This window comes from Macrotis lagotis, chromosome 1, assembly GCF_037893015.1.
Source record: "Macrotis lagotis isolate mMagLag1 chromosome 1, bilby.v1.9.chrom.fasta, whole genome shotgun sequence".
Taxonomy (NCBI): Eukaryota; Metazoa; Chordata; class Mammalia; order Peramelemorphia; family Peramelidae; genus Macrotis; species Macrotis lagotis.
The window spans coordinates 619832710-619860578 of NC_133658.1; the positions used below are offsets into that span (position 1 = coordinate 619832710).

Consider the following 27869-nt stretch of genomic DNA (forward strand, 5'->3'; position numbering starts at 1 on the left):
CAGAGTCACACAGCCTATAAGTGTCAGAAGTCCAAACCAGGTCCTTAAAGCCCTGGAGCCAGCTACACTATACTGCTTCTCACATTAAAAAATATATTGTTAATATTGTTGTTGTTCAGACATTTTCCAATCATGTCCAAGTCTTTATGATAGCATTTTTGTGCTGTTTTTTTGGCAAAGATACTGTAGTTTACCATTTAATTCTCCAGCTCATTTTGTAAATGAGAAACTTAGACAAACAGAGTAAAACAGCTGCTTAAGGTCACATAACAAGTGTTTGTGACCAGATCTGAATTCAAGAAGATGAAGCTTGAGCACAGTGGATACAGCTCTGATGCTGGAGTCAGGGGTACCTGAGTTCAAATTCAACCTGAGACACTTATTACCTAGCTGTGTGGCCTTGGGCAAGTCACTTAATCTCATTTGCCTTGCAATAAAAACCCTAAAAAAAAAGATAAGGCTTCCTGATTCCAGGTCCAATACTCTATCCATTGTACCACCTAACTACCTCATTAATATGTTTTTTTTAATTTGTAACATTTATTTTAATGATACTGATGTAATAAAAAACCAAGCATCCACAAATACATAAAGACTTTTTATGATGAAATTATTTCTATAAAGCATTTCTGTCAGGATTCATTTTAATCCTCTGAAATCTTCTTAATTTGTTGAAAATTGACAATATTAAGCTGAAAAACCACAGATAAAGTAATTCCCCACTCACCAAAGCAAAGGATAAAATATAAGCCTGAAATCTAGAGGCAAATGTATCTGGGAATGTTAAAGAGCTGTATCTACTTTTATTATGAAATAGTGTTTTAACATTAGAATTATGAAACTTCATTTTGGGTAGAATGTTCTGAAACTAATGATATACTCCACTCATTATGAAACTAGTAATCTGGAAGTAGTTTGGCATAAGTAGACTGTCTGAACTACTTGCAATTTATCCTTTGCATAGGTTTCTCTTCTACCAGAATTCACTATGTCTTCAAACATTCATACATGCTCACATCCTTATTAATTACTGCAATGTTTCATGTCATACTTGCATGGAGCTGCTGTGATACTACCTAAATCTAAAGGACTTTCATAACGATTACACAACGACATGAACTGCTAAAGGTTAGTTTACATGGTTCTTTGGCAGCAAAGTCTCAGGCCATTCACTTTCTAATTGATTAATTATATTACAGCTGAGGTGTTCAAAACAGTCAAGGGATTCTGTCCAGATGATAGCACCATATGGTTTTTCTGGCAATATAATCTGCTACATGAGTTATTGTTATTCTATTAAGGAAAAGTACTTCAAATCATTAAAATGAAGGACAGCATGATATAGTGAAGTGAAGGTCAACCAAGACAGTTTCAGGTTAACATCATGACTGACATACAGAGGCTGTATGACCACCAATAAATCATTTAACTTCTCCATAATCCAAGGAAGCTGAGAATATCAATTGCAAATGGTTTGCTGATATGAATTGGTGGAGGAACTTTCTATACTGATGAAATCATAGATCTAGGGCTGCCCTACTCCCAAAAATATCAGATGTAAAAATGAAATTCTGAGTGCAATGTCTATGAAAAATAATGTCAAGCTGTTATTTTTTCTTCTAAGAAGAAAAATCAATAAGAAAAGCACTCGCTAACAAAATAAAATATCTTCATCAGTTGGATGATGTAGTAGAAAGAATAATAGCATTCAGGAGCACCTTGGTGGTGTGATGGATAGAACACTGACCCCAGAGTCAGGAAAACTTGAGTTCAAATACAGCCTCAAACACTTAATGATTACCTAGCTGTGTGAACTTCGGCAAGTCACTTAACTCCACTGCCTCGAAAAAACAAACAAAAAATAAAGATAGTAGAGTCCTAAGATTTGAGTTCTAATTATGAATTCTGGCTCTGCCACTATCTAGCTGTGTTACATGGGAACAAATCACATTTTACCTCTTTGGGCACCAATTTCTTCATTGATGTGAAAGAGACCCATGCCTACATATCGTAGACTCTCCTAATTATATTTCTTCATAATGTTTTAAGGCAAAATGTTGTGCTGTCTGAATGTGGGATCTGATTATTAAATCTGAAAAGTTATGTGTAAGAGAAACATAAAAGAGAAATCTCTAAACACTGAAGAATTTAAGAGAGAACTGCTTTGGAGAAAATAGATTATTACATCTGTGTAGAATTCCTGCAGAGACTTTTACAGGATCAAATGAGGTCATTGAATCTGACTGAAAATTGTCCCATGGTATGAATAAGAAAAATTCAGAACTCATAATTGGGAAATCAAGAGGTAATTTATGGGAGAGGAAAGGGGTACCTATAGGATACTGTATCCTATTAAGTTTGGATTATATTGCTAGTCAATTTTTTTAACCATGATTCCTATATTTTGCTTTGAACTATTACCACTGCTAGTCTGATGGTAAAAGTTCTTCACTAAAGATTCATGAGCCATGATATTTAGTCCATCATGCTCCCAAGAATCCAGTGAACCTTAGTTATCATTGGGGAACTCTGGGATGTATGATAATTAAGGGATCAAACCATATGACCTCTCTTAGTTCTTACATTGAAAGCTATATATGTAAATTTTAAGTCCAAGTTGTTCCTTTTTCTATATCAGAATAATTTTCTGAACTTATGCAACTGGATTCTCAATATTTTGAAGATCTTAGATTTAGAACAGAAGGCATTTTTAGAAGTCACTGAGTCCAATACCATAATTTTATGTAAGGAAGGTGGAGTCTAAGAGGTCAAAAGGCTTTTAAAGGGGTAAACAGCTAGATATAAAATTTCACATTCCTCAGAAACAGCTATCAGAAAACAAAATAAAATAAATTATATCAATTTCCATTTCTAAATATTTTTGTCCTGCCAAAATTGATAAAAAAATGATACTCTACATACATAAATGGGACTTAAATAATCATATCTAACTTTCTTCAAATTGATTATAATACTAAAGTGCCTCACCTGGTCTCTAAGTACAAATCAATTAAATACCTAGAGTGAAATTTAAATAGCTCAACAGGATCAGAATTCATGGCTTCAGCAGTTGATGGTGTTAAGAACTAGAAGGTATCTTGTCAACTCCTTAATTCTTCAGATGAGGAAACTGAAACCAAGAGAGTTTAAGTATCCTGCCCAATGTTTTGGAGGTAGAAGAAGGAGGAGGTCAAACTCAATATGTTTTGATAAAATATTAATATTTTTGTCAAATTTGGATATAATTGAAAAAGATTTCTTGAAATTCTAATTGAAAGATTCATACATTTTTTATTCACATTGAGCTGAAAAATATTTGAAAATATCAATATAATGCAAATTCTTTAAGGAAATGTCAGCTTTCTTACCAGATAATAGGATCTTTACTTTTTTAAATCATCCCATATAATTGAGACTATTAATGCTTAATGGTAATGAGAAGTCCTGTAGCACTGAGTTTTGTGACTTAAAGGACATGTTGTCAGTTTTTCCTCTCTGAACTAAATTATTTTTGTCTACAATTAAACATAATGGTAAAATTTGAAAACAAACAATACTAGTTAGGCATGCATTTCAGTCTGCAGGTACAATCAGTCATTTCTTCCTTGTTTACAGGGCTTAAGTGGTCAATCAAGAATAAAATTAACCATTGGTGTGTTCAGACACAAAATAAAAATGTTTACCAATTTGGTGAAGTTTTCTCAATTAGCAATTGTCTTTGAGGGCTGGGCATATCAATAAACAACCGTATCTCATATAGCACCATATTTTTATTAGCCTCAATTAGAAAAGATAGTGAGGATTATAATTTATAAAATACATTAAAATTGTATTAAAATTTATCCTAAAATGTATTCTAAAAATACATTAATTGTCTTGTGGCTTCATCACTATAGAATTGTATATGTGTAGAATTTTTTTTATCTCTAATGAGGAACAAATTTAGTTGTTCATTATATTGTGATACATATACTATAATAGTTATATCACCCTAGTTAGTACTTTCAAATAATACATATTTGTACTCTTTAAGAAGAAATTTAAAAAGTAATTAAACATGGAATGACCTTAGGTTTCATCTACTTCAGTGGATAGAGCACCAGTCCTGGGAAGACTCATCTTTTTTGAGTTCAAATCTGGCTTCAGACATTAGTTGTGTGACCCTGACAAGTCATTTAACCCTGTTTGCCTTGGTTGCTCATCTGCTAAATTAACTGGAGAAGAAAATGGCAAACCACTGCAGTATCTTTGCCAAGAAAATCCCATCAGGCACTCACTAAAAGTCAGAAACAACTGAAATGACTGAACAACAAAAGGGAATAGGTCCTCAAAAGTTAAGTAGCTGACTCAAAGTTGCAAGTAGTTGTTGGAATTTGGAACTAAGTGTTTTCAAAACTTCAAATTTTGTCATTTTTATTACACCAAACTTTAAGTATACCAATATTGGCCTCTGATTATTAACAGAAATATCAGATAAAGCTATTTCCTCTCTCATTAAACTAAATGAAATTCCTACTCTCAACTTTCTCTTGAATCTTTGAGAGTAAGTTGTTAACACAATTTAAATTCCATGAGACATTCATTGTAAAATGTTAACTTCACTGTGTGTGTGGGGAAAGTGTGGGGAAACTATGAGTAAAAGTTGTAAAACAACACTATGCAGTGAAAAACAAAAACAACTATAAAATGGCTCACTCAACAGTTTGGACTCTAGTCTGGGAACTGTCTTTAAATAATTATGGGACTTTTACTGAGTTATTTTTTCTTTGTGAAAAAAGGAATTAAATGTATAAACTACATGGTCTTCTGGCCTCCTTCCCCACAGAAACTTCATTAATGACCTATAGAAGATATTTTGCAATATTTTGTGGGTTTCTGAATAAACCTATCTAGCCTGGTTCTGACATAAATTATCTGGTCACTTAAGAAAATGATTCTGGTGATTATTCAAATTCTTGGGAAAATTGATCCTTCTGGAAATTAAGTACTAGAAATATTTTGTTGTAGGTTTTCAAATTAAGTCTAAGAGTGTAGAGTAAGCTAGTGACCTAATTTGGAGATGTCAGGTTAATGGAGACATAGACTATCTCAGTGGAGAAAAGTCTGAGTGAAAATGTAATTGCTGAGCATCAATGGATGTTGTGAATGTCAGGTTTTTTATTTGTTTTATAAAAAGCCTATCAATCATCATAGAGTAGGAAGGGAATTGAGAAATCATGCATCTTATATTTATAACTAGAAGAGAACTCAGAAGTCATATTGGTATAATGCATAGAGTGCCAGGCCTAGAGTCAGAAAGACATATTGCTGGGTTCAAATCTGCCCAGTCACACATTAGCTGTATGACTTTAAGCTTCACCTTTTTGCCCCAGTTTCCTCATTTGTAAAATGAGCTGGAGAAGGACATGGCAAAGCACTTCAGTATCTTTGTGATGAAATCCTCAAATGGGTAGGGAGGGAGTCACAAGAAATTAGACATGACTGAAACAAATAAACAACAATCCAGCTCCCTCATTTTGTTAATGAAAAGGATGGAAATCTAAAGAAATGAAGTGACTTACTCTAAGAGACAGATAATAAGGATCAGAGAAAGAATCTTAAACTAAGGCCTCTGCTTTCAGAACTAGTGTACTTTTCATTGGATCTCTCACTCATTCTGCTTGAATCAGAAAACTTTTTAGTAAATGTAGGAAGGGAAGAAGAAGCATTTATCAAATTCCTACTGTAAGCTAGACATTATGCTAAGTGATTTACAAATGCTATCAATCTTGCAAGATAGATGCTATTATTGAAAAAACTGAGGCACACAAAGGTCAAGTCATTTGTTCAGGACCACAGAGCTAGAAAGTATCATAGAACTAGGTTAGTTTTGAACTCGGGTCTTCTGACTCAAGGCTCAACTTTCTATTTACTTCATTACTTTTCTGCCCCATTGTATGTAAGGCACAGAAATTTATCTGTTTCTATATCTATCTGACATCTATCTAATCTTTAAAGTCTCTACCCTCAAGATAGTGAAAATCTACTATAAAAGATTACATCTAAATTGTCAGGAGCAAATTAATAGAGTTCTTATTTTTAAAGTATTAACAGGTAAGAAATAGGAAAAACAAACTCCCATCACTTCATCCTATTGGAAAGGGCCTCCAATATTAGATTAAGAATTAGTTCCTCTTCTTTTCTTATCTCTATGCATGCAGAAGAGATCTTCAAAGTCTCTATTTAATGGCTTTTTAATGTATTTGGAAGGCATTATTAGATCATGCTTCATATTTTTCAAAATTGTTTGACAGTCCCAAGTCTTGAACTAGAATTTTGTAAAAAAGGAAATCCTTTTGGAGTTCTTTTTTTTTCTTATATAAACAAAAAGTGAAAATGAGAGTTGTCTAAATACTAGGAATGTGTGAAATGCATATCTCTTCCCTAGGATGTCTGATATTGAGCATTTTAAATAATTAAAATAACCAGACTTTGAAATATATTTTGGTTAATTATGGAAACTACATTATAGAAAAGGGAACCTATAACTTGAAGAGTGTCCAGAAGAAGAAAACCAGAAGGGCAAAGAACCTTGAACTCATCCCATATGATAATTAATTAAAGGAGATAGAGATCATTAACTTGGGAAGAAGAAGAAGACTGTCACAATTAGATTGGCGGTTTGGCCACATATGGAAGAATGTAGATTTAGGAGTGAAAAGTAAAGAAAAACATTGTTTGATTCAATGAAAAAAAAAAACTTTCTAATAGAGAAATCTGGAATTTGTATGGATTATCTTAGAAGACTGTAGAGTCATCATAAATACAAGCCTTCAAGCAGAGGCCAGTTGACTGATATTGATCATGTTATAGTGAAGAATTACTATTTGAGTATATGTCAAACTAAATGGCCACTATGGACCCTTTAAACTCTGAAATTTTGACACTTTGTAAGAAAAAAATCCTTCTTAACAAAAATAGCTAAAGAAGGGGTTCTTTCTCAGTTGAGATTTTATTTCAAAAGCTAAATTATCATTTATAAGAATTATGATAGAGGGGAATTACTGATTAGACTAAGTAACTTTAATTCTGACTCCATTAATGATTACAGTTTATTATTTACATAGCAGGAATATACATGTCAATTATGACCCAACTATGCTATTTTTGATAAATGTTGTGATTTCATCCATTAGATGAATAAACTCTTACTGGGTAGAACCTCCTTCCCTCTCCTTAATTTTTTTTTTCTTTTTTAGGTTTTTGCAAGGCAAATGGGATTAAGTAGTTTACCCAAGGCCACACAGCTAGGTAATTGTTAAGTGACTGAGGCCAGTTTTGAACTCATGTCCTCCTGATTCCAGGGCAGCTGCTCTATCCACTGTCCCACCTAGCTGCCCCCCTCCCATTAAAATGTGAAGAATGTTTTTCTACTTCAGTTGTCCAAATTGATGAAAGACCTGGATTATGTTGGTGTTGAATTACATCAATACAGGTGAATGGTTTAGAACCATCTGGTGTGGGGGCAGCTACAAGGCACAGTGAAAAGAGCACCCACCCTGGAGTCAGGAGAATCTTTCAAATCCGCCCTCAGACACTTAATAATCACCTAGCTGTGTGACCCTGGGTGAATCACTTAACCCTATTGCCTTGCCAAAAAAAAATAAACAGAACTATGTGGTGTGGTGGGTTTTTTTTTTCAATGACAGAATACAAAACAAGTTGGGGAATTACTTTGTTTTAAACTTCTGATACAATTTCAGTGTAGGTGGGGGGAAAATCAAGTGAGTTGATTCTCAGTTTTGGACTTGCTAGATTTAGAGGCTTCTATAACAAATTCACCCTAACAGCAAATGAAAGGTCTCAGCAGGGAGGCTTCAACCAAGTATTAGGTGGATGGATCTCCTGGTGTTTTTCTCATCATGGGCTAATTCACCTCAGTGTCTGGGCTGCCTGAATCTCTTCATACTTTTTGCTTCTATGACCCCACAAAGAAGAGATAAAGGTTTCTTCTATGATCAGATATAGGCACACAAAGGATGTCTACTTCCATGGTCTTTTTGATAGAGTCTCTGTGCAAAGGGGCAGAGAATTTCTATAAAGAAAATAAAACCAGGATTTGACTCCCTGAGAGTACTTCCAACTCTTGCAATTCATTGTACTTCACCTAACCTCTCAAAGATCCTATAGCTTATGACACAGGCAGAATTTAAGAAGATGGAGGAAAGACTGAGAAGCTGTCATGAAAGACATAGCTATTACTGAATTCTTGTCAGTCACCATCACACTCCCTTTCATCATATTCTTTGCCCAATCCCTTGGATATCTTTCAGAATTCTACTACACAAGATGCAGCATCCTAGAGCTTGACATGGAAAGAACCTTAGAAGTCACTGAATTCAAACTGATCTTTTTATTTTAAATGAGGAAAATAAGGCTATGCTCTTGAAGTGATTTGTCCAAATTCTCACATTTAACTAATCAAGGGTGTATTTTGAACCCACAATTGGTTACTCTTGGGAAATTTCTCCTGTTTCCTTCAGAGTCATATAAATGCATGGGAATGGATCACACAAATAAAAAGGCAAACCATCTAGGAATATCTTACAACCAATGTTGCATTGCTTTGCAATAAATAGATCACAACTGACTTTTTGGACTCTTTCTTTCCTATGTAGTTGTACAACAGTGTATCATATTATATAGCAAGATACTGACCTGACCCATGTGGTTCTGGATCTCTCTCTCTGCTTTTTTATGCTGGTTTCATATAGACTCTGAACACAGGAAACCCTTATTAGGACTTTTGACAGAAATCAACCTTCCTGTCCTTACATATCCAGAGTTTTTTCTCTCTGATTGTCATAGCATCATCCAAATGGCAAAATGGGGTCATCCAATTTTAGATAGCATCAATAGCTTATTGCTGCTAAAGCTCTTCTTTTAATAGCTCCTGGTTAATAATGGCCCCTCTTCAAAGGCACAGACTTGTCAGATGATGTTCCCTGAGCAATGCCTTTTTTGCTCTCTGCCCAACCTCTGTTGTGACCATTCTATTGCTGTACCTGAAAGCTAAGTTCTCTTGGGTCCATTCCTGGGAGGGTAAATCTTATGGAGAGCAGGACGTCTCAACAATACAACCCTTTAACATGTAGCTGTCTGGTTCTTACTATGATGTTTTACTCTGATGTGTTCTCTTTTTTTTCCTCTCTTTATTCTCTCCAGTGAGATAGTAAGTACATAAAAGGAAAAAAAAAGACTGCATTCTATTTCTTTTGTCTTCCCCCATAGTAGAGGCTTCTACATAAAACTGCTGCTCAGACAGATAGTCTTAAATGAAATAATAAAGCAGACTTTCCATCCCTCAGTTATGTGGTATAATGGAAAAATTACAGAAATTAAAATTTGTGTCAAGGCTATGAAATGTGAAACCACAATTTCTCATCTATAAAATAGGATTAATAATGTTTATGTTACCTGTCCTACTTCCTTGCATTAACTCCTTTGATTTTTGAGAAAAGCACTGGTGCATTTCAAAATATTTTGGCATACTCTTATCCAGCTCATATTCCTCCTCTTGGCAGGAAATAACTGGCATATGTCATTACTGAGATACTATCAGAGATACTTAAAAATGATCATGGAAAACAACTGGAGGTATCACAAGATTGGAGAAGGAAAAGGATTGTCCTGATTTTCACATAAGAGAACAGTTTATGAAAAATAAAGGCCAGTGAGTTTGACTTCAATTTCTGGAAACTTCTAGATTTTTAAAGAAAAAGATAGTGAAGAACTAGGGAAGGAAAGGGTGATTATAATAAACTAGGATGGGTTCATTGAAAACAAGACATGTCAACTCATTAAATTTCCTTTTTTTTGATGGGATTATAACATTTCTAGATGGAACATAAGGAGAGAAAATCATGGCTATAATTTAAGGTCTGATAAAGTCTGATAAAGTATCTCATGCTATTCTTGTGCAGAATTTGCAAAGATATGGATTAGATGATAATACAATCATGAATTCACACTTGATTGGGAAAAAAGAGATTTAAAAAGTAGCTATTAATGGTATTAGAATCACCATTTTTTCCAGGTGATAGACTGTGAGAAGCCAGTTTAGAATCTGGGAACTTTTTTCTGCTCTTCAACTTTGGGTCCTAGCAAACTTACATAGAGCCATTTATAGATGAGAGGAAGATTTAGAAAGAAGAGTCATAGACAGGAACAAACTCACCAAGATAGAGCTCCAGGTTTCTCTCTGTGGAAGCAAAGGTTCCAATGACCATTTTCTATTATCTGTTTCTTCCTTCCCCCACCCCACCCCCAGCTGCCAACCAAGATTCTGACTAGTCTCTTTTTCTAGACTTTCTCCGCCCCTTTCATTGGACCCAAAGTACTACATAGATCAAGGGCTTTTCTTCCTTCTGTTGTTTTGCAACCCACCCTCACTGGGTTCCAAGTACTGGGGGTCATTACAGGTGGTGAATTCATAGCCTCCTCTCCATGCCCACCTGTTAAAGAGAGGATCAGGAAGACTAAGTGATATGTTCACATTCACAAAGTGAATTTTACCCAGTCATCTTCTTCAGTACACTAAAAGTCAAATTTTGCAAGCCATTTTTTTTCTCCTCTTCTTTCTATTAAGACATGCTCTCCTAATAGAAACATAGATAAAACTATTGCCCCTCCCCGCTTGTTACTTGCAACTTTTTGGTTTGAACACCCAGAAGTAAGATAAATCAGAATAAGAAACTGTTAAGGAACAAACCTCAACTATACATGGATTTCCACTACAAAGCTTAATCCCAGATTTAATTTGAAATCAACATCCAAATAGACCATAGCATTGTCTTCCATTCTTCTATACAAAAAAAAAAATACAGGAATAATTTTCAACACAGGTCAAGTCAATATGGTTTGAATGACTGATACATGTTACCTTTAAATCAACTTGACATACAACAGAATCAGCAGTATGAGATATTTAATCAAAAAAAATGTAACCAAAAAAGTGTATAGGATACACTTTTAAGTTTAATCTATTTTATTAACATTTCTCTTCTCTCCATCACTTTCTTAAGTCAAAACAATCAACTGAAAATGAATGAAGCTCTGATTTTTTTTAGCATTTGCTGATTCCCAAGGGGTTAATGCTCACAAAGAAAATTTAACAATAAACTTTCTCACCTGAAGCCATTGAGCTGGCTCCAGTATATTAGATAAGATAAGGAAAAGAAGAGTAAAGGAAGCCATGAAAGGGGTGGGGGAGAATGAATTAGGGCTCCAGGTTAAAAATTCTTTGAATTAACACAAAAGAACTGCAGGGAACTTAGGCTTCTGGTTCACTTTTCCTGTTTGCTTTTATTTGTGTTTTTCCTTTTCCCTGAGGAAGACATGTGCCAGTCTGAAGTCTTAGCCATTGTGAACCCTAAATGGATTGGTGGCTAATAATCTTTTGATCACAAGTTCAGTAAAACTCGTCACTCTGACAATACTTTGTGAACCCGTTCTCACTTTTATCCAATATATAAGAGTTTACAGAAATTTGAGAATACTTGGAACTCAGCACAAAATGTTAAGTAGATGCTTATAGTTTCTGACAAGAAGTGAAAATGAACATATGAATTTATTGTTCTCATAAACATGGTGACTTAAGAATTGTGAATTTTAAATTCTTGATTCCTAACAAATATTTAGATTCTTTTTTGAAATTATTATTTTGAATTTGCAACAATGCCATCTGAATCTGTGTCAATATCCATCATGCTGAAAATACAAGCTAGCTAGTAGCTATATGAAGAATATAAATACTCTGAAATGCTAAACTTAAAACATTGTTCTATTAAAGAGCTCTTTAGGAGAACACAGCAGTTTTGGGGACATGGAGAGGAGAGAACATTGCATAATGTTCTAAAGAGTTTTAATGATAGCTTGAGAATTTCCCAAGGAGCTCAAAGAACATTATTACTACATATAAATTCAAAAGTCTTTACTGATTTCCCTTTCTTCCCCCCCACTCATGATGATCTCATAAGACCTCAAAACAGAAAAGGAATATGATTCAGTTATTTTTTTCAGTCACACACAACTCTTCATGAACACATTTGGGATTTTTTTGACAGAGATGCCCTTGATCTATTTAGTACTTGGGTCCACTGAAAGGGGCTTAGAAAGTCTTAGAAAGTAGACTAGTCAAAATCTTAGTTGGAAGCCTGGGGCGGGGGGGAGTTCACCTATTTTTTTTTTCAGATGAGGTAACTGAGATAAATAAAATTAAGTTAATTGTTCATTGTCACACAGTTAGTAATTGCTTGAGGTCAGACTTGAACTGAAAAAGCTAAGTCTTCCTGACTGCAGGTCTGGCTCTGTACTCACTGACCACCTAGGTGCCTAGGAAACATGGCAGATATCTTACTGTGGTGGATCATGGATGGGAGTGAAAAACTAGCTAGCCTGATAAGTCAGAGTTACTTACTACAATTTTATATATAGAGGAGAGTTGATGCTGGGAAAATGACCCAGGTCACTTTATCTTGACCATATGACTCAGTCCCTGAGGCAAAGTGCTTATTCCTATATAGTTATAAAAGATATACATTGATGCAATATTTTGGACCCACACATAATTCTGAGCACAATTTCTATATTACAGATAATTATTAGTACATGAATTCAAAATGAATCATTAATTTAAACTAACAATGAATTAATATTTCCTGTAACCAGATTGTGAATATCTTAATACTAAACAGAGGAGTTTGTATTTGTATTGGACTTCTTTTGCCTCTAGGATAAAAGATTCTTCAATCTTTGATTTTTTTTCTGAAAAAGGTAAGAAATAAAGACTAAAACTGTCTTAGATATAATGTACTCATTAAATTGTCTAACTAGGGAAAACACATGAATGTAGCTCAAAATAAATTGATGAAGACATTTAATTACAACTCAACCACTGATTATTACTGTGTAATTACTGGGTATAATGAAGCAAAAGCATAGCAAGTCAATTAAAAACAAATAAAATTTCTGCTTTAACTCCAAACCATTAAGAGGCATTTAAAGGCACCTGTGCCACACATCCCTGGGAGAAGCAAATACCTACTCTGTTATCTCCCTTGCCCATTATATTTTCCCTCATGATACTAGTCACCTCCAGTAAAGCTTACTTGGGAACTGAGGACCAAGGAGTTGTAGTTAATCATTTATTAAGCATTAATTACATGGTGGATATCTTAACTTGAGAGACCTCAAAAGGAAATACTTTTTGCCCTTTATAGACAACAAGCAACATTTATTAAGTATCTACTATCATTCTATGAGGCACAAAAGGATGGGGAAACCTATAATTATATGATTTATTTAACCATTATGGACAGTCAATCTAAATAATACCATTCCCAACTGAATTTTCAATGAAGACCTATATTTTCCTATCTGACTATATTGACAAATATAAGCTATGTAGACATGGCGTGAGGATATTCATATTCTATAAGATGCAAATTTGTAGAATCTGTTAAAGAAAAAAAGCACAATACAAACCATTAAAAGATTTTTGGTTCACATGGAATATAATTGATTAATGTTAAGAAGAGAAATTCGAATCTACCTGGTCTAGTTAAATACTTTTAATCAACAAAAAGAAGTAAATAATCAAAAATATCAATATTATTGACAGAATCAACTTTATTTTATTGATGTTATAATAAACTAAGAAAGAATACAGTTGTCACAAATGTAAAGAAGCAAATTCAGAGGAACTTAAGAAATGTTGAAGTGTAACTGGTATTAAGGTGACTAAATATATATAAAATAACTAGACTATCCAAAATGACCCTAAATTAAGATTTCAAGATTGCATGCTCTAAAAATGTTTATATCAGACCATTAAATAGTCAAAGTAATTTATGGGAATCGACTTTATATGCATATCTGTGTCATTCTTTTTTTAAAAGAACATTTCCTGATAAAATAGAACTAAGATGATACCCAGTATTTAGGAATCATAAAAAGAAGAATCATCATTTTTTATGATCCTAAGGGACTCAGCCCTTAGACAACAGGAAAACTGGATGAGTTAAAAGAGATTATGTCAAATGAGGTGCTGGAGAACAAATATGCATAGGATCCTTAGGGAATTTGCACACATATAATCTGGTCCACACAAATTGGTTGGTCCTATTATAATGGATTATAAACTCCACACCTCTAGGGAAGGAATAGATTTGATACTAATGGAAACAACATTTGAGTGATCTCCTCAGTATGCCAATTGCCATTTTTGATGAGATTCCTGATTTAGGAAAATTGGGAAGGTGCCAGTGTATTTGATTACATAAACTCTGATCCAGCCCCAGAGAGTCAGCACTACAATCAAATTCATGGAAAATTATAAAAATTCTAGACTCATTAGCATAAAAGCCCATATTTATAGGTAGGGAAATGTTGAATCACTTAATATCTTCACAGACCCTAGATATTATAATAGGCCAATAGTATACTGGGCCTAGAATCAGAAAGTGCTGAGTCCAAATATGGTCTTAGATACTTAAAAAGCTGTGTGACCCTGTTCAAGTTACTTAATCTCTGATTTAGTTTCCATCACTATAAAATGGAGATAACAATAATGCCTCCCTTACAGGGTTGTTATGAGGGTCAAACAAGATCATTTTTGTAAAGTGCTTAGCATAGTGCCTCCTACAAAGAAGGTATTTAACAAATGTTTGTTTTCTTCCTGCCTCTTTTTTTGAGTAGCATTTATATTTTTTAATCCATATGCACATGTATATTTGTAAATCACAAAATTTCCTTCTACCTTTCCTTCTCACTCCTCTCCCTTCAGTGGCAAATAGTCAGATTAGTATTAAATATACATATTTTTGAAAAACATGTTTTCAGATTAGTTATTTTTGGTGTGAAGAATTAGGATTATGGGTAAGAGATACATAAGAAATAATGTTTATAAAGTGTTCATCAGATTCTGAAGGGTTTTTTTTTTGTTGTTGTTTTGTGTATTCTCCTTCCTTACTCTTAATGTGCAAGAGACAATATTATTAACATGGATTTTAAGTGGATATGATAGCTCTTTTATTGCCAATATGATTTAGTAGCAAGAACAATTGATTTTTAGTCAGAAAATATGGGTTCAAAACTACAATTATCACATTATCTGTGCAACTGTAGGAAAGCCATTATTTTCTCTGATCTTATTTTATTTGTCTGAAAAATGAGAAGTTTAGACTAGATGACCTTTAAGGTCCTTCGCAGCCTTTTATACATTACTCTATGAATACAATAGAGGCAGCAAGGCATATTCATGAGTCCAAATCCTACCACTGGTGCTTATTAGTAAAATAAACAATTAAATTCTATATTAGGTTAACCTATAAGTCTTAAGTCATCAAGGAATTGCCATTTAAATTCATAGAAGTTTCTATATCCAGGCTTCTTTTGAGTATTCTATTTTGAAATAAATCATGTATAGTATATTACTTGAAATAAGGAGATGAAATATTTTTGTCCTGTGTGATTCTAACAGAAGAGTATTTGGTCCACAAATATAGTGATTGTATTTTAGTGGGGGAAAAAAGACAATTTACTTTACTTCTGTAATTGTTCAAAATTTTTTTATGAAAATATGCAATATATTTGAATCCTTTATTATTAAGAAACAGAATGGATAAGATCCCAACCACTATATTTCCCCATGAAAAAAATGCATACATACTATATACACATCCACATATTATATCAAATATTATATAACATCTCTTTTGTGAGTATCAATGCTTTGTGAGACAATTTTTAAACCAGAAACATTTGATTATTTTCCTAAATATTAAGTTTTCCACGGGATTAGAGTATTTAGATATTTGAAATAGAGCAGTTGTGAAAAATCCAGAAGATGGTCAATGTACCTATAGACTACCATGAAACAGACAAAAGGTTAACTATAAATGATCTTCCTCACTTATGGACTACAACATGGTTGTTTCCAATATATGAGAGGGTTCATATATTGATGGATTCCATGGGAGGTGAAATTTAGAATATAAAAAATTTAGTATGGTTCCCTGTGTCCCTGGTACCAAAGTTATTTTTATACATGCTATATTCCACTCCCCCCATACACTCCATCAATATTTGAGCCCTATTAAAGGGAAGACATTGTCTTTTAACCTTTATAAAAAAAACCAATACATTGTTAATTCAGTTTATAACAAGATGAGGGGAATCATTCAGGAACAACTTGATTTATTTATTTTCAAAGAATTGTCACTTCTTAAAGCATTACAATGAAATGACTTGAAGTTACTATATTTTGGTTTCACTAAAAATTATGACATAAAGTCTATTGAAATTCTGACATTTTATTACCAAAGTAACTCAACTTAATCTATATAAAAGGTTTTCACATAAATAGAAGATTTATAAAAGAGGCAGAATACCAGGTTGCAAAGTCTGACTTAGGCAAAAGCATGCAATAGGAATCGATATTAAGTTGATGGCATTGTTTGACACCTTCATTAACTAACTGGAATTCAGTCCCCACATTACTTTAATGAACTCTGTTGCCCATTACACTGTAAAATCTGAACATATTTCAGATATCAAAGACAATTCAGGATTATAGAGAATGAAATGTGTAAGGTGTGATTAAAATGATAAGGTAATAATAAATGTGATTCTTCTTTCTTATATATAGTAATTCACACTTTTTAAAATAAAATTTGTTATATTTTATTTCATAACGTCCCTATGTTATACATGTCCTAATTCAATTTTTCACATTATAAAGTCGAGGTACAAAGAATCAAAGTGATTTTTGGACAGTTCCACATAACTAGTAAGTGAGAATGCTAGGCAAAAAAAATTAGGTAATATGAATCTCTTCCTGATCAAATTATTTTGTACTTACTAATAATCCATGTAAATGTGTTAATAAATAACATGCAACCTCCTTGGAGGCAGGGATTGATTTTCATATTGTCTTTTTTATTTCCAGAGTTTAACACAGCTATTTTTGTTAATATTTATTGAAGGAATTGGGTAATTTGTTTTTGTCAGGGTTCTTTCCACTATACCATGCTGTCTTAGTTCCATTTAGAATTATATGCATTTTTAGTAAGCGTACTTTAATATAATCATCAGAGCCTGACATTCTCTACTAGAGTTATGAAAATTATATCATTTCTATGGTACCTATCAATGGTCATTTTGAATTAAAATATCACATTTTGAATTTTAAGACTGACTAGCTATTTTCATTTAAACTTATACCTACCTGCAAACTCATCTCCCTTCAACCCCAAGACCAGTAGTTCTCAACATTTTTGGTCTCTTAACTCCTTTATACTCTTAAAATTTATTTAAGACCTCTCTCTCAAGAAATTGGTTATATCAATTGATATTTATTATATTAGAAATTAAAATATCTTAGTATTATTAGGAAAATAATTTAGATATTATGGACACTTAGAAAGGCTCTGAGAGTTTCTTGAGGTCTCCAGATCATACTTTGAGAAGGACTGCTATGTGCCAATCATTCATATGCATTTCTCCACATTCTTTCCCTTCCCAACTTAAGCAGAGTATACAAAGAATAAAAGGGTGAGAAAGCATAAAACAATGTAATGATGAAGAAATTTGCCTTGCAGCAAAAAAAAAAAAAAACAATGACCAGGATATTACCTCTAGAAAGTCTGAAAATACCCTAACCTAACATCCTTCATTCAAATCATTCTATCATTTCTATTTTGTTTGGCTTTGTATATTTATATAATTGTCATTTTAAATTGAAATAATTTTGTTTCCTTTATAAGCACTTTTATATAATCAAGTTTAGTCTACTAATTCCTTCATATAACTATATAATGTTCTGATTAGTTTTGTTAATTTACAAAATTTTGTAAATTAACAAAAATAGGAGGTTGTTGGAGAGATCCCTTTGCCATCCTCTGACCACATCTGACCTCCAATAGCTCCATTTCTTTCAAGGATCATAGTTTAGGAATCATAATATATAAAAATGACCAGTCATATTTGGTATGCAATAAATATTCAATTCAATTTTCTTATACTTATGAAATGCCTATTGTGAGGTATTATGTTGTTCTTTGGGTCAATTGAGTTATTAAAGTAGAAACTTGTTGAATGGTTCTAGAGGTAATAATTGTTGGCCCTACATAGTTTCCAAGTCTGCAAATTGGTCCTGAAAAGTATTAAGGTCCCAAGGCAGAAGGAGAAACATAATCAATCTGCAGTATAGTGATTATTATTTCTTCAATATTTAAAAAAACCTGTAATTTCTTGGGTATGAGTATTCATTTTATTCTACACCTGAGCAGATTGTTCCATACTGCTAAGGCCAAAAGGCAAACAATCAAAGAGTCAATAATTGACCAATTTCTTGGCACGTGGTAAACAGAAGACTATAACTTTTGTAAAGGAAAGTTTTAAGTGGAGTTGGAAGAGTGCTTAGTTGCAGATATCCATTTTTCCTTCTTCCCTCACATTAGATGACTGCATTACAAGACTGTAGTATTTTTGGCAAAAGGGGTAAAAGGGTGAAAATATCGGTGGCTCTAGAAGGACTCTTCCAGACTACTGAAATTCTTGGGCCTTTTGAATGAGGATGACAACTGAATCTCTATGGCATTAGGAATCAAAGGCCTTTTAGTTTGAGGCTTTCCTCTTATTTTGACTCTGGTGGGCTAAGTACTAGCAAGTTGAAAGGGAGGGGTTATTGAATTACTTAGGGTCACTGTGGGCTCTAGGCCTAATGGATAGAAGTAAAGGGGATATCCAGGATTCCTTTAGGATCTCCAGCTCAGTTCAACAGCACAGAAAAAAAAGAAAATTATATAGGATAGACACTTTATCCAGTAATCCTGAAAACTAAGACACAAATTAATTATCTTCTGGTTGTAAATGTAGCTGCAACTATTTCTTTTTAAAATGGTGCATCTATCTGAATTGAATGGATAGGGGTATAAAAGAATGAATCAGAACAAGCTATAGTGGTGATTGTGATGCTACAGAGAATATTTTCATTTAGATAGTTTTAATTTTACTATTTTTTATTGTAAGTATGCATTCAAACACAGCCCATGCTGGTATTTACTATAAGATATAAATTTCCCTGAGGAAATAAAACATATTCTTTAACTCAATGGCCATAAATGATTCAAATCTGATATCACATATTATTGTTATAGTCTTGGAATTTAGGAAAATATTCAATCAAAAACATAATTTATGAAAACTAGGAAAAAGAACTAATTAATTGGTCATTGACTCATAATGTTTTTCATAGTGTTTTTCATTCATTGTTAAAACAGAACTATAATAATGGAATTATGGAGTTCAATAAAATAAATTTCCAGGGAAAAAAGAAATGGGATAAAGAAAAGCATGAATGAGACTGGGAAAAGATAAATTCTCTTTTGAGGACAAAGAAGAAAAAATAGGAGGAGGAGGAGAAATAGAAGATGATGAAGAAGAAGATGTAGTAGTAGTAGTAGTAGTAGTAGTAGTAGTAGTAGTAGTAGTAGTAGTAGTAATAAAAATATATCTTTATATAGTACTTACTTACCATATACTAGGCACTATGCTAATCACTTTACAATTAATATCTCATTAGATCCTTACAACCACCTTGGGAGGTAGGTGCTCTTATTATTCCCATTTACAGATTAGGAAACTGAGAAAAAAAAAGGTTAAAAGAATATCCGGGGGCGGGGGGTCACACAGCTATTGTGTGTGTCTAAAACTGATTTTAAACTCAGGACACCATGAATCCAAGTCTCATGATCTATTTATTGGGTGAACTAGTTGCCTATAAGAAGGGAGGTTGTTGGAGATATCCCTTTGTCATCTTCTGATAACATCTGAAAGCCCCACATTAGATGTGAGAGCTTAAATATATTTTCATTGACCGGGCACTATGCCTTTTAAGTCTAGCAATAAATGAAAACAAATTGGTTAGCAAATATGAAGTCTCCAAGAAAAGTTCAATAACTAAAGTAAACTTTTGCCAAGCAAAAAAAGACAACAACAAAAAAACCCCCACAACTCCCAAATTTCCCATGCTGCCTTAATGGTTTGAAGCAGTGTAAAGGTCTCTCCATAGCTCCATAGTTTCCCATAATAACATAACATGCCCCTATGTTTACTTTTACAGTTTATCTATAGTCTAGCAATGTATAAAGTCATCTCGCATGATGTAAATCACTTTTCTCTGAAATTCCACCTTTCTTTAAAATTCCTTTCATAATCTTTTAAAAAATGATAAACAAGGATATTAGCATTCCATCCCTTTTACTCTCAAACCCTCATTTATGAATCAAAATTTATAATCATCAGCTAATATTCTACAAACCATTTAGAAAGTAAAACCAAGAGGGGTATTCACAGTTTTGGGAACCAAGGAAGGAGCTGAAATTCATATATGCAGAAGAACAACAGAAAAGAAGATGAGTAAAACCAATGCAGGCTTTCTATAGTTTCTTTTTCTAAAAAGGAAGCATCTACCTTTTTATGAGACCCTGTCAAAGAGAGAAATATCCTATTTTTGATGTAATGGAGAAAAATTACCTTTGCCATGTCTTTCTTTGTTATATCTCATAGACAGTGCATTCTCTCATTTGTTAAATTATGAAGTACTGAAAATTGCTATATTTTTCAAATGCTATGTATACCAGTTGCCTATGAAAAGAGAGGTTGTATGTATCCTGTTTTGCAAATTCCACAAGACCTTTTGACAAAAGACAACAACATCATGGCCTACTCATCTTATTTCATTTGCCAGGGCTACAGCATCTCTAATATAATGTTTTATTCCATATTAGTTCCTATGATGAATCCAACAGTCTAGATTTTTCTACTATAAATTGGAGCAGAGGATCTTAATCTGCTTCAGTAACTTAGAAATATGTGAAAGCTTTCTGGTTTACCCTTGGCCTTCTATGGATGTCATCTCTTCTTCATGATGCATTCCTGATAATGTATCTTTTTTTCATTCATGTTCAGTAACTTATTTCCAGTTAAAGTCCTCAAGCTATCTCATAATCTATTTCAGAAAATTACATTCTTTTAAAAATGCTATTGTAGTGAGTTGAAATACCAAATCCCTCTCTTTTTCTTCTTGATTAAATAGGAATAACCACAATATAATCTATATTTTTCTTTAAAGAAGAAAACAAAAGATATCATCACTGATTCAGATTCAGATGGTATAGGAGATTAAAATGTTTACCAACATGATACTCTAAGCTCTTTCCCAAAGCAAAAATAACTTGGAAGCTAATTTACATGACAGACAGTATAGACGTATGGGGGAGAGGAAGAGTCACAAGACAACTTCTTCCTACCTTTAAAAAGTTTGTACTTGTTTTTTTTTTTTTCCAAAAGGAGCAATGGTTCCAAAACTGTTGGATTGGTGGAGGGGTATTTTTATCATTCCAGTTTAGACATGAATCCTACTTCAAAAGATGTGGTAAGGAGGACACACACAAAAATTAAAGGAGAAAAAGAACACGTCAAGAGACACTTAGCATTTTTATAAGCATCTTTTATATGAACTATATACCTTATGGGGATGTGGGAAAAGATAGACAAAAGTTACTCTAGAGTAAAGGAATGGAGATGGGACAGAGGACAGAATAGTTTATTTTCTGTGAAGACTGTATTTCTGGAAAAGAGTTTCCATAAAAGGTTGAAAAAATCTTTCTGGGTCAGTAGAGGGTAGGTCTATTTCAGTAAACAGACAATCAGAAACACAGAAGTCAAATTAAAAGGGGAAAAGAAAGAGTGGGGGGATAGAAGTAGGGTGAAAAAAAGTCACATTTATCTGACTCAACAGAAGCAGTTATGATCAGGAAAAGGAAAGGAAACTCAGGGGTTGCAGACTAGCACTGAGAGAGAAACCAGTCAGATAACAAACGAAGGCACTAGGTTTAATCTGAGAGATTAAAATATTCTAATCAGCTCCTTCTCTGCACAATAAGGGATAGGGAAGGGATAAAGCTGAGGGGCAGGAGGTAGCAAGGCTAGTGGGCTACCAAGGAGGTCTCTATCACTCTCAGCAGGGAGGCCAGTGCACAGACAGACTCCTCTGGTTCTCTTTCTCTCTGTCTCTCTCTGTCTCCCCCCCCCCCCCCCCACTACAGTCTCTCCAAAAAAAAAAAAAAGAGGAAAGAAAAGAAAAGATCATATTTCTGGGCCATCAATCAGCATTTAGCTGCTTAGGGGTGCAGAGCAATTCGGTACATGCAGTTGCTAGTAGCAACAGGGCACATATTCATTATGAGATGGAGTGGGGAGAAGGAGGGGAAGACTTGGGGGGGCGGCAAAGAGTAGAGCACAGGAAGTGGCAGGTCACTAGGGAAACTGAGAGTGCAGGGGATGCATATTAGGAGGAAGGAGTCTTCCTAAGGGTGAGAGACATTTATTAGAAAGATGTATCAGGTCCTTCAGCATCTGGGCTGGGAGTTCCCGAGTCCTTTTCTCCACAGTGCTCTCTGGACCTGCCTCCAATAAGTCAATCAGATCTCCTTACTCTCCACTTTCCCCTCTCTCCTTAATCTAGTCTTCATGAAGAAAGAGCAATGGCAAGGGGAAGAAACAGCCTGGCCGCTTTGCTTGGGTGGCATCAAAGTCACCTGGGGAGTCCCTCCTCTACCTCCAAGGCTGAGGATCCTCCTCGCCCCCTTCTGTTTTGAGTGATTTTCCCCGTGGGTGAAGGCTAATGTGTATGTGTGCTTATTTCCATTTGTGCTTCCAGATTTTTAATAGCTTTATTGTGTCAAAGCAAGGACCCACAGGTGGAGGACGGGGGGGGGCAATTACCTCCTGGGCAGAGAAGGGAACTGCTCTCTGGAGAGGGGTCGTGGCAGAAACACATCCACACACAGACACACACAGACACACACAGACACACACAGACACACACACACACACACACACACACACACACACAAACACACCCATCAGAACCCCCAATTCCCGAAGGTAAGCCTGGGGACTTTAGGCCATCTCTCAACTTCTCCCCCTTGCGTGGTAAGAAGGAAAGGAGTCTGGCACCGATAGATGGAGCGAAGATGAGAAGATCTTAGTGAAGGAAGGAGGGGAGGCGAGAGGGGGCGGGGGAGAGAGAGAAAGGAAGACGGGGAGGGGACTCTGCCAAGAAAAGTGGGAGCGAAAGGGATCAAGGGATGGGGGCAAGAGAGGACATGGGGGCCGGCGAGGAGAGGAAGGCCACAGGCCAGAAGGGCGAGGAGGAAAGAAGATGGAGGGTTGAGGAGCAGAAGGAAAAGGGGAGAGAGCCTTAGGTAGGATGGAGGGGGGGTAGAGGAACAAGGATCTAGCTCCTTACCTGGCCTGTGCTGAAACATTGTGAAGCCGGGAATAGAGTGGGGGAGCTTCCCCAGCGGGGCAGACACTGTAATCCTACCAAGTCTGGGCAGGCGAGACGCTGGCCGGAGAGCCGGGAGTTGCCAAACTTCCCCTGTCCAGAGCGCACGGCCGCAAGCGGCGGCGGCGGAGGGCCGGCCCTGGCAGCCGCTGCCCAGCCTGGCCCGGCCCGAGCCCCCTGCTCTCTCCGCCGCCGCCGCGGCAGACAGGGAAACCTCTCACTCTCCCTCGCTCCCTCTCGCCTCTTCCGCTTTGTTGTGCTTCACTGGCTCTTTTTTTCCTCCCCCCCTCCTCTCCCTCTCAGGCTGTGGGACGTTTAACATGTGTTTGGGGAGGGCCACTCGGCTTTGAGGTGCCACTTTCCTTGGGGAGGGGAGCTTAAAGAGCAGATCAAGAGAGCGCCCGGCTGGGGATGCTCTGTGCGCGATCCTGCTCTGTGATTCCGGCCCATTAATTCCCGCCCCCTACCCCCTTTGCCTCCCCCACCCCACCCCCCCATAAGAAACTGCTTAGGATCGGGGCTGTCAAATCCAGCCCATCTGCTGCAATCATAATCAGTCTCAACTGAATGGTTCTGACAAATCTGTGCCTGCAGCCGGAGTTGGGAAAACCAGTGCGAGATAGTAGCAAGGAGGAGGAGGAAGAGGAGGGAGGGGGGGAGAGAGGAGAGGAGCTTAGGGAAAGGCTATATATGCGCTTCTATTGTCTACTGTCCACTGAGGAACTGAAGGGGCAAGACAGGAATTGGGAGGGGAAGTTGGGTTTTCCTCTCTACATCTAGTGGGAAAAATACATGCATCCTCCCCAGCCCGCCCCAAACCTTCAGCCTTGGTTGAACAGATCTCTACTAATGAACTAAACTCTACCACACCATAATCTGATTACCAGGGTATTCTGTAGGCTTCTGCAATTCTTTGAATTCCTAACCTTGGCAGGTAGGGACTGAAAGGACTTTAGCAGTAGGCTTGGGAATAATGCTCACGACAGGAAAATTGGACATGTGATTGGAAAGGATGTTTGGCCAATTGCCAACTGTTGGCATTCTTTTAGGGAACATAGAATTGAATTGTAGGTGATAAAAGAGGAAGAATATTGATATCAGAGTCCTTCAGGGTGTATCTTTTTGTCTTGTGTATTTTATGTATTTATTTTAAATTTAATTAGCAAGTAATAAAACCACATATAAAACCAATTTTCCCTTCTCATACTTTTTTTTTTAGGTTTTTGCAAGGCAAACAGGGTTAAGTGGCTTGCCCAAGGCCACACAGCTCCTTCTCATAGTTTTCTACTGTAGATAAAACATTGTTCTATTTTTTACACTGATAAGTTCGAACCAACTACTTCTCTAACTTGTTGCTTTTATACAACAAATAATTTCTCATCTTCAAACAATTGATTGAAAAAATCTAAAAGTTGTTAACAAGTACAACAGACTTTTAAAAACTTCACATCTTGCTGGAAAAATTAAAATCCATGGAATCTTGGGTGTTTGTGTATTTTCTTTAAAGATGGCTAAAAAATAATATTCAATTATTCTGAATGGCAACCTTATGTTAGTGAAATGGGTTTATTCCATAAAATATTAGTTGCTAAAAGCTGAAGGAAAATATTCTGGGGCATCCAACCAATTCTTTCTTAGAGGTATATGAGTTCTGCAAAAAATGCATTACACCATGAAGACTGAATAGAATTTTAAAACAGTGTTCAAATGATTCCTTTGCTTTATATGTGAAGAGTATATGCAAGCTACATTAAGCTTTTGCATATCTAGGCAGGAACTGTTTCTTTTCCTTATTTTATAAGTCAGTGGTGCTTAAAACCATGTCATGCACTCAATTGCTAATGACAACAGGAAGATATCATTGAGGTGTTATGAAAAAAAATTGCATACTGCTATCACAGTGGATAGTAAGGGTAAAACTGAAATTATTCATTTCCCAAAACATAACCAAACACAGAATAGTTATATTACTCATTGTCAGATTTTTATTTGTTTTTTAATATTGGAGAAAAATAAAGAAACTTGGTTAAAAAATAAATTCTCTGACCATTTCTTTTTTTTTACTTTTCCACACTTACAGAAAAATTATCCACTGAAAGCTCTTTCCAAAAATGTATCCTTTAGAATTTTGATGAAAACACTCCAATACCTTAGAAAGAAATTTGTTGGGGCAGCTAGGTAACAGAGTGGATAGAGCACCAGCCCTGAAGTCAGGAGTACGGGAGTTCAAATCCAGTCTCAGACACAATTGACCCCATTGCCTTGCAAAAACTTAAATAAACAAACAAATAAATGAATGAATAAATTAAAGATAAAAAATTAAAGTAAAGAGGATTGTTTTAAGAGATAAAATGTTTTTCAGAGTTCTATCACTAACCATGGGAGCACGATCAATTATCATTAATCTCTCAGGAACTCAGTTTTTCCATCTGTAAAAGGAGGATAGTAATACCATACTAGGAATAATTGTGGTTAATAAAATTTAATGTGGTCAGATCTATTTATTATATATCAATAATGCCTGTAATATCTGTTCTGAGTTGTATCTTCTCATGTACACATATAATTGAGAGTCAACATGGCAGAGTAGTAGGCTAGCTTTAGTGTGAGGAAAATCTTAGTTAAAAACATGAATATCAGTCCTCTTTCTGAAAGATACTAACTACATTGTGTGACCTTGGGCAAGTCATAATCTTTTGGAACCCTATAAACCCAATTTTTTCTACACTAGGTTATCAATTCTGGGGAAATCCCAAGTCTAAATCAATCCTCTACCACACCTGAATATAAGTTAATACTATTTTAAAAGGTAAAAAGCATACCAAAAAATGCAAGCTTGCATTACTTCTAATGTACTTAATCGGTGAAATTAGTCCTTCAAGAGGCTACAGTCAAATCATTTTTATCAAATATCTTAAGATTCACCAATTGGTCTTCAGTCATATTTGACTCTTTGTGACTCCATTTAGGATTTTCCTGACAAATATACTGGAGTGGTTTGCTATTTCCTTTTCCAGTTTATTTTATAGATGAGAAAACTGAGGCAAATAGGTTTAAAGGAGTTGCCCTAGGGTCACACAACTAACTTACTGAAGTCAGATTTGAATTCAAGAAGATGAGGCTTCTGGACTCCAAGACTGGTATTCTATCCACTTATCCACTGTACCACCTAGCTGCTTTAAAATATTTACCAAAAGAGACTATAAGAAGTTTGAGGATAAAAGGGACAAAATGAAATAAACTTGTGTAGTGAGATGTAAAAAGTGTTCTTTTTTATTAACACCTATAATAGTATGAGAAAGAGGAAAAAAGTAGACAGATATCTGATCCTGGGGGACTGGGCTGGTATTAGTTTTACTAACATTGTCAATATGCAAAAGCTTCATATATGTATATTTATTTCTATTAAAACAAATGATATAGTGTTAGAGCATTCAGGAAAATAACAAATGTGTTAAAGGAGAAGAAATCCATTGTGTTAGCTATCCATTTTGCCCTTTTATACTATTGCTTTTCAAGTTTAGAAGAAACCCTTCTTGGATAAATTATCTTGGATAAATTTATTAGTTAGAGAATATTAATCAATCAATAGGAATTCATTAAAGTCTGCCTATATTTTAAGAACTATGTGAGACATTGAAGATATAAAGACTAAAGTGAAAATTGTACTTGACTTTAAAAAGTTTACACTCTGGCAAATTAGAGAAAGAATAAATACAAAATGATTTGTGGGAAAGGCACTATCATTTAGGAAGATCAGGAAAGTTAAAGGTGGAGTTTTTGAGAGATGGGTGAGGTAGTAGTGTTAATTCAAAGACCAAAGATGAAGTATGGTATTCATGGTATATATATATATATATATATATATATATATATATATATATATATATAACAATGAAGCTAGATTGGCAGGGCTCTAAATGCCTAAAAGGAGTCAGGGAAAAAATCCCCCAAACCTAGATGATAGTTTGGGGGTAATCACAAAAAAGGGAAGTCAAGGAGTTCTTGCTATATAGAATTGCTATCAATACACTAAGTAAATGATAGCAGGGGAAGAAGTGGGATCTTCCTGGCAATTCATCTACCACAAGATCAGTAGAAAAATAAACACAGAGAAGGACAACTCCCCCCCCTTTAAATCTTTAAATCAGAGATTTAAAACACCTTAATTCTTTACAATCATTACTTAATTATTAAGGAAGCAAAGTTAGCATGGAAAATTGATTTGCAACTTTGCAGAGAGAATTTGATAGTGAAAAGCAGGTTGAAACTAAATTCTAGTCATTAAAGACATTATTAAAGGTGAGCACATGAATGTAGCACTGGTATTAAAGATAGTGAATGCAAGGAAAGGAACTGAAAAGAGGATGAATTTATCTAATAAGCCAGTCTGGAGTTTTACAAATGTTGATATGAAGAAGCTGTTTATATTTGTTAAAGAGCTTTTTTAGTGTAAATGACAGCATCTTAGTAT

At 34.9% G+C, this 27869-nt stretch overlaps 1 protein-coding gene across 14 annotated transcripts in view; it reads right to left on the reverse strand.

Moving 5' to 3' along the window:
- NCKAP5 (NCK associated protein 5) overlaps positions 1-27869 on the reverse strand; it is a 1109295-nt gene that overhangs the window by 609933 nt on the left and 471493 nt on the right. Inside the window, exon 1 of one of the 14 annotated variants that reach the window (XM_074215040.1) lies at positions 23357-23425. The exons of the other annotated variants lie outside the window; for them this stretch is intronic. The gene's annotated coding sequence lies outside the window, so the exon portion shown is untranslated. Of the gene's footprint in view, positions 1-23356; positions 23426-27869 lie in introns of those variants that run through there. 14 annotated transcript variants of the gene reach the window in all.